The sequence below is a fragment of the Panthera tigris genome, chromosome B1, assembly GCF_018350195.1.
Source record: "Panthera tigris isolate Pti1 chromosome B1, P.tigris_Pti1_mat1.1, whole genome shotgun sequence".
Taxonomy (NCBI): Eukaryota; Metazoa; Chordata; class Mammalia; order Carnivora; family Felidae; genus Panthera; species Panthera tigris.
The window spans coordinates 514,196-522,746 of record NC_056663.1 but is presented as its reverse complement, the minus strand read 5'-3'; positions in this window follow the sequence as shown (position 1 = coordinate 522,746).

Genomic DNA, 8,551 nt, shown 5'->3' with positions numbered 1-8,551 from the left:
CGAACTCAACAACTCTGCCACTCGCAGCCCCCATCACTGGTGCACACAGATTTCCCCATCTCTGAACCATTCAGACCCTGGATTCCAGTTTCACACTGGTCGGGATCTGGCCTTTCCTTCACCACGGCTCTAACAAGTCTCACAGGCCTGATGCCACGATGCTACTTTCCCTTCTCCCAGGCTCCCCAGTGGTCTGTGGGCCTGTAGTGGACTCGCTGGTGCTCCGGGGTTTGACTGTTGCCAGGCAGACCTTGCTTTTCACCTCCTGCATGCACTGATCCCACGGTGAACAAAACGCCCTCGACACACACACACAATCTGATAACATGTTCTGACAATCACATGTAGACCTTCCACCCTGACCACACTCTCAACAGACACAATAATGGCCAACACCCCCACAGTCAGACAACGCAGGGACACACAACTGTGTACAGATCATATGACTATATACTTTCTGACCACACAGAATTGGTGACACACATATAGTCATCATATAAAGGGAATCTGGCTGTGCATGTGTGTTTTGGTGTTGAGGCGTTTCACATGTTGCCATCAACATGACAACCCAGGGCTTAGAGGGGAGAGGCTCAAGGCACAGAATGTGTGCTGATGCCCATCAGAGCCTGGCAGTGCTCGTTCTTGGTATAATGTGTAAGAGGCAGGTGGAGCCTAAGGATCTGCATACTAAGTGTTTGATACAAACATTACAGCCAAAAAAAATTTTTTTGGTAGAAAAAAATGCAGAAAATTTAGCCAGGGTCCCGTGAGAATGCATGAAGGATTCAGTATGAGTCCAAACTGTCAGCTGAGGATTTTTCCTCAGAAGATTCATATTGCTCTTAAAACCTGCATATAAATGTTGTATACATATAAACACTGAAGCATTCTTTGCGTTAAAATATTTCAAGTAGGGGTAACCTGGTGGCTCAGTCGGTTAAGTGTCCAACTTTGGCTCAGGTCATGATCTCACAGTTAGTGGGTTCGAGCCCCACATTGGGCTCTGCACTGGCAGTTTGGAGCCTGGAATCTGCTTCGGATTCTGTGTCTCCCTCTCTCTACCCCTCGCCTGCTTGTGCAGGCTTGCTCGCTCTCTCTCTCTCCCAAAAGTAAATTTAAAAAAATAAAATATTTGGCGTGCCTGGGTGACTAAGTCGGTCAAGCGTCCGACTTCGGCTCAGGTCATGATCTCACGGTTCATGAGTTCGAGCCCCACTGACAACTCAGAGCCTGAAGCCTGCAGCCTGCTTTGAATTCTGCGTCTCCCTCTCTCTCTGCCCCACCCCCGCTTGTGCTCTGTCTCTCACAAATGAATAAACGTTAAAAAAATTAAATAGAAATAAAAAATATTTGGAGTAAAAGAAGTTCAGTTTCTGCCATGACTGAGTAGATTTTATTGGTCTTACCCATAAAAAGCAACATCAAAACCCGATTAAAATATACAGATCTTTGAAGATTTGTCATGTTACCTGTTTAAACAGGAGTTTTTGAGGTACAATCCATGAGACTAGGGAAATCCAATGAGATGATTGGCACATCCACACTGGATTTTCTACTGAGGCAATTGAAAATTAGCGGGGTGGGAGAATGAAATTCCAGGAAAAAAGATGGAGCCTTTCTGGGCTTGGTAGAAATAAGTTTGAATTTTGTGCATGCAAAATATTGGGGCTTTTGCTTCCAGATAAGGTGTGAGTAGAGGTGGAATAACAGTAGAAATTAAATATTCACTTAAAAGGTGTATTTGTTAAAGTCTAAAACGTTGTGGAACCAGAAAGGATTACCTGAACTGAGATTCCACCCGGGGAAAAGCCTTCGTTAGTGGAGGTGAGATCACCAGACATTTCCACACCTGAAGAAATTGCTTAGTATGGACACTGACAGTCTCAGGGAGAAAGACATCACCAGGGAATAAAAACAAGCTGATAGGCACATAGACTGTCGTGGCAGCTTGAAATCAGCAAGAGTCCCCCCAAACGGGGCTGCTTTTCTTTACAGGCTATTAGGTCGGGACTGGCAAGAAAGGTGGTGTAATACAATCCCATGGTTTTGGGAGATTACTTCCAACAGCAGGAAGACATCCGCAGTGATTTTAGAAGAATGAACCTGAAGGCATGAAGGTCAGATTCACTCCAAATCAAAGTGGCAACACAGGCAGAGCGCATTCCGATTACAGAATGGGGAAAATGTGATGTGTCCCAATTCTATCTGCCTAAGGAAGGGGATAGTCACCATCTCTATGTAAAACAACATCAGTGCCAGCGTCTCCCTTTTAGAAGATCTCAGAGCAGCGCCCTGCCGGCTCAGTCGGTGGAGCATGCAACTCTTGATCTCGGGGTTGTGAGTTCAAGCCCCATGTTGGAAATCAGGATTACTTAAAAGTAAAGTCTTCAAAAAGAAGGAGAAAAAGGAGAAGGAGGAGGAGGAGAAGAAGAGGAAGAAGAAAATCTCAGGTATACAAGAAAAAAGTAAGGAAACGTGATGGGAGGTGGGAGTAAAGGACAAATATAGACAAGACCAAAAAACCCATGCATATTTTTAGATTGGAGTCACAAAGAAAGGAATTTACAATAATTATGTTAAATAGAGTAAAGTAATAAAAATATATTTAAATAGAGACAAGTGCAATGGCTCTGGTTTTAGCGAACTCTGGTCTATAAGTGAAATTAATGGAGGAGGTTAACAGGCTTTACATAGAAAACCAAAGTAGTGGGGCGCATGGTGGCTCAGTCAGTTAAGTGCCCAACTCGGTTTTGGCTCAGGTCATGACTCACAGTTCGGGCTGATGGCGCAGAACGTACTCGGGATTCTGTCTGTCTCTTTCTCTCTCTGCCTTTCTCTGTCCCTCCTCTGCTTATGCTCTCTCTCTCTCCCTCAAAATAACTTTCAAAAAGTTAAAAAAAAAATAGAAAACTAAATTAGTGAACTCGTGGATGTTTATATGAAATATTCACACAAAAGCCCAAGAGATAAAGTGGGGGAACTGAGAAAGACATTGTAATACCCTTCAAAAAGCACAGGATAATTAGATTCTCAGTGTTCCCACATATGAAAGAGGGATATTAGTCATTTCTAAATGAACAGTAGGAGCCAGTTACTGCCTTGTCCTCCTGAAAGAGGAGAAGCCCTCTCTCTCTCTCTCTCTCTCTCTCTCTCTCTCTCATCTCGGACTTCTACATGTATTTATGGGAGGGACTAATACGGGACTCATTCCCATTTAGTGATTTGGGGATTCATGGCTGTTGAGAAAAATCAGATTTTCATAGCTTCTTTCTGCGCTACGAGTTTTGCCAAACAGTATACAGCCTGTCACTAGAAGAGATGATGATTTTTTTACATGATTATTTAGATTCAAGTTAGTTGACATATAGTGCAGTACAGGTTTCAGGGACAGAATTTAGTGATTCATCACTTACATACAACAGCCAGTGCTCAACACAAGTGCCCTCCTTAATGCCTGTCACCCATCTAGCCCAACCCCCCACCCACGTCCCTCCATTCATCCTCAGTTTGTTCTCTTTATTTAAGATTCTCTAGGGGCGCCTGGGTGGCTCAGTCAGTTGAGCGTCTGACTTCGGCTCAGGTCATGATCTCACGGTCCGTCAGTTCGAGCCCCGCATCGGGCTCTGTGCTGTCAGCAGAGCCTGGAGCCTGCTTCGGATTCTGTGTCTCCCTCTCTCTGCTCCTCCCCCCACCCATGCTCTGTCTCTCTCTCCCTGTCAAAAATAAACTTTAAAAAGATTCTCTTATGGTTTGCTTCCCTCTCTGTTTTTATCTTTTATTTCCTGTCCCTAGGCATACCTGTTTGGTTTCATAAATTCCACATATGAGTGAAATTATATGATGTTTGTGTTTCTCTGATGACTTATTTCGCTTAGCATAATACACTCTAGTTCCATCCACGTTGTTCCAAATGGCAAGATTTCATTCCTTTTGATTGCCGAGTAGTATTCCAGCGTGTGTGTGTGTGTGTGTGTGTGTGTGTGTGTGTGTGTGTACACACCAACTTCTCTTTTATCCGCTCATCAGTCGATGGACCTTTGAGCTCTTTCCATAATTTGGCTATTCTTGATAGTGCGGCTATAAACATTGGGGTGCATGTTCCCCTTAGAATCAGCACTTTTGTACTGTTTGAATACCTAGTAGTGCAACTGCTGGGTTGTAGGGTGGCTCTATTTTTTAACTTTTTTGAGGAGCCTCCATAGGGTTTTCCACAGGAGCTGACAGTTGGCTTTCCTTTCAATGATGCAAAAGGGTTCCCGGTTCTCCACCTCTGTGCCAGCACCTGCACCTGTTGTTTCGTGAGTTGTTAATTTCAGCCATTCTGACAGGTGTGAGGTGGCATCTCCTTGTGGTTTTGATTTGTACTTCCTTGATGATGAGTGACGTTGAGCATTTTTTCATGTGTCTGTTACCCATGTGGATGTCTTCTTTGAAAAAGTGTCTATTCATGTCCTCTGCCCATCTCTTCACTGGATTAGTTGTTTGTTGGGTCTTGAGTTTGAGAAGTTCTTTATAGATTTTGGATACTAACCCTTTATCTGATATGTCATTTGCAAATATCTTCTCTCATTCCGTCGGTTGTCTTCTAGTTTTGCTGATTGTTTCCTTTGCCTTGCAGAAGCTTTTGATCTTGATGAGGGTCCAATAGCTCATTTTTGCTTTTGGTTCCTTTGCCTCCGGAGTCAAGTTGAGTAAGAAGTTGGTGCGGCCAAGGTCAAAGAGGTTGTTGACTGTCTTCTCCTCTAGGGTTTTGATGACTTCCTGTCTCACGTTTAGATCTTTTGTCCACTTTGAGTTTATTTTTGTGTATGGTGTTAAGAAAGTGGCCCAGGTTCATTCTTCTGCATATCGCTGTCCAGTTTTCCCAACACCATTTGCTGAAGAGACTGTCTTTATTCCATTGGATGTTCTTTCCTGCTTTGTCAAAGATTAGTTGGCCATACGTTTGCGGGTCCATTTCAGGGTTCTCTATTCTGTTCCATTGATCTGAGTGTCTATTTTTGTGCCAGTACCATATTTTCTTGATGATTACAGCTTTGCAATACATCTTCAAGTCTGGAATTGTGATGCCTCTAGGTTTGGTTTTCTTTTTCAGGATTGTTTTTGACTATTAGGTCTTTTCTGCTTCCATACAAATTGTTTGTTCTAGCTCTGTGAAGAATGCTGGTGTTATTTTGATAGGGATTGCACTGAATATGTAGATTGCCTTGGGTAATATCAACATTTTAACAATGTTTGTTCTTCCAATCCATGTCCATGGAATGTTCTTCCTGTGTGTGTGTGTGTGTGTGTGTGTGTGTGTGTGTGTCTGTCTGTCTGTCTTCTATTTCTTTCATAAGCTTTCTATAGTTTTCTGTGTATAGATTTTTCACCTGTTTGGTTAGGTTTATTCCTAGGTATTTTATGGGGTTTGGTGCAGTTGTAAATGGGATTGATTCCTTGCTTTCTCTTTCTGCTGCTTCATTATTAGTGTCTAGAAGTGCAACCGATTTCTGTGCATTGATTTTTGTCACGGACTATGAGTCTGGAGTTCTCTCTTGTGCAGCAGAAGAGTGGACACAGAAGTGAATACAAGAGAGGCTAATGTCCAGGAGGAGACGAGAGCCCCAAGCAGGGGTTTCGTCTCCATATTTATTGAGCTCACGAGATATTACCCGTGTAGTGAACGTGAAGAAAACAAGATCTTACACACGTGAACACAGAACAAACAGTCACATAGTAATCATTAACTTGTGTGAGTAAGAAGCAAAGGGTCTGGGGGGCATGTGGAGTTTGTGATCAAGGTACATTGGCACCAGATGGAAAGTAATTTCCTTCAGGTGATATAACAAGTTTCCTTCGTGATCCCATTACAGTATCTCACTAGCTAACCTCGGGCGTTTTCGCCCCGTGGTGGTGGCTTTCCTCCCTAAGCATTTTTCTATCCCATTACGTAAATAGAATCTATTTCCCCAAGATTTTAAATCCTGCGACTTTGCGGAATTCATGGATCCGTTGTAGCAGGTTTTTGGTGCAGTCTTTTGGGTTTTCCACATAGAGTATCCTGTTGTCGGTGAAGAGTGAAAATTTGACTTCCTCCTTGCTGATTTGGATGGCTTTTATTTCTTTGTGTTGTCTGATTGCTGAGGCTAGGACTTCCAACTCTATGTTGAATAACAGTGGCGAGACCTTAGGGAGAAAGCGTTTCTGTCGCCTTCCTGACCTTAGGGGGAAAGCTGTCAGTTTTTCTCCCATGAGGGTAATATTAGCGGTGGGCCTTTCGTATATGGCTTTTATGATCTTGAGGTATGATCCTTCTATCCCTACTTTCTTGAGGGTTTTTTTTTTTTTTTTGTCAAGAAAGGATGCTGTACTTTGTCAAATGCTTTCTCTGCATCTATTGAGAGGATCATGTGGTTCTTATTATTTCTTTTATTAATGTGATGTATCACATTGATTGATTTGTGGACATTGAACCAGCCCTGCATCCCAGGTATAAATCCCACTTGATCCTGGTGAATAATTCTTTGAATGCCTGTTGGATCCGGTTGGCTAGTATCTTGTTGAGAACTTTTGCATCCATGTCCATCGTGGATATTGGACTGTAGTTCTCCTTTTTAGTGGGGTCTTTGTCTGGTTTTGGAAACAAGGTAATGCTGGTGTTGTAGAATGAGATTGGAAGTTTTCCTTCCATTTCTATTTGTTGGAACAGCTTCAAAAGAATAAGGGTTAACTCTTCTTTAAATGTTTGGTCGAATTCCCCTGGAAAGCCATCTGGCCCTGGACTCGATTTTTGGGAGATTTTTGATTACTAATTCAATTTCATTACTGGTTATGGGTCTGTTCAAACTTTCTATTTCTTTCTGTTTCAGTGTTGGTCACTTAGATATTCCTAGGAATTTGTCCACTTCTTCTGGATTGCCCAATTTACTGGCATATAACTGCTCATGATATTCTCTTACTTTTGTTTGTATTTCTGCAGTGTTGGTTGTGATCTCTCCTCTTTCACTCGAGATTTTATTTATCTGGGTCCTTATTCTTTTTGATCAATCTGGCTACGGGTTTGTCAACTTGTTAATTCTTTCAAAAAACCAGCTCCTGGTTTCATTGATCCGTTCTACTGGGTTTTGTTTTCGTTGTTTTTTTTCACTCGATATCATTGATTTCTGCTCTAATCTGTATTCTTTCCCATCTTCTGCTGGTTTGGGGCTTTGTTTGCTGTTCTTTTTCCAGCTCTTTAAGGTGGCAGATTAGATTGTGTAGCTGAGACCTTTCTTCCTTCTTTAGGAAGGCCTGGATTGCTGTATTCTTACCTCTTATGACTGCCTTTGCTGCATCCCAGAGGTTTTGGGCTGTCGTGTTATAATTTTCATTGGCTTCCATGTACTTTTTAAAACTGTTTGTTTATTTTTGAGAGAGAGTGCGAGTGGGAGAGGGGCAGAGACAGAGGGGGAGACAGAATCCCAAGCAGGGTCCAGGCTCTGAGCTATCAGCACCAAGCCCGACACAGGGCTCAAACTCACGGACCTGAGACGGTCACGTAACCGACTGAGCCACCCAGACACCCCGGCTTCCATGTACTTTTTAATTTCCTCTTTAATTTCTTGGTTAACCCATTCATTCTTCAGTAGGATGTTCATTAATCTCCGAGTATTTGTGGCCTTTCCAAATGTTTTCTTGTGGTTGATTTCAAGTTTCATATCATTGTGGTCTGAAAATACACACCGTATGACCTCGATCTCTTTGTACTTGTTGAGGGCTGATTTGTATCCCAGTATGTGATGTCTTCTGGAGAATGTTCCATGTGCACTGGAGAAGAACGTATATTCTGCTGCTTTAGGACGAAATGTTCTGAATATATCTGTTAAGTACATCTGGTCCCATGTGTCATTCAAAGATATTGTTTCCTTGTTGATTTTATGCTTAGATGATCTGTCCATTGTTGTAAGTGGGGTGTTGAAGTCCCCTACTATTATGGCCTTATTATCAGTGAGTTTCATTATGCTTGTGATTATTTGATTTATATATTTGGGTGCTCCCAAACTGGCAGTATAAATGTTTAAAATTGTGAGATCTTCTTGGTGGATAGGCACCTTCACTGTGATATAATGCCCTTCTTCATGTCTTGTTACAGTCTTTATTTTAAAATCTAGTTTGTCTGATATAAGTACGGCTACTCTGGGTTCCTTTGGCGACCATTAGCATGATAGATGGTTCTCCATTCCCTTACTTTCCATCTGAAGGTGGCTTTGGGTCTAAAATGGATCTCTTGTGGGGCACCTGGGTGACTCAGTCAGTTGAGCGTCCGACTTCAGCTCAGATCATGATCTCGCGGTCTGTGAGTTCGAGCCCTGCGTCGGGCTCTGTGCTGACAGCTCAGAGCTTGGAGCCTGCTTTGGATTCTGTGTCTCCCTCGCTCTCTCTGCCCCTCCCCCGCTCATGCTCTGTCTGTCTCTCTCTCTCTGGCAAAAATAAATAAACATTAAAGAAATTGAAAAAAAAATAAAATGGATCTCTTGTAAGCAGCCTATAGATGGATCTTGTTTTCTTATCCATTCTGATACCCTGTTTC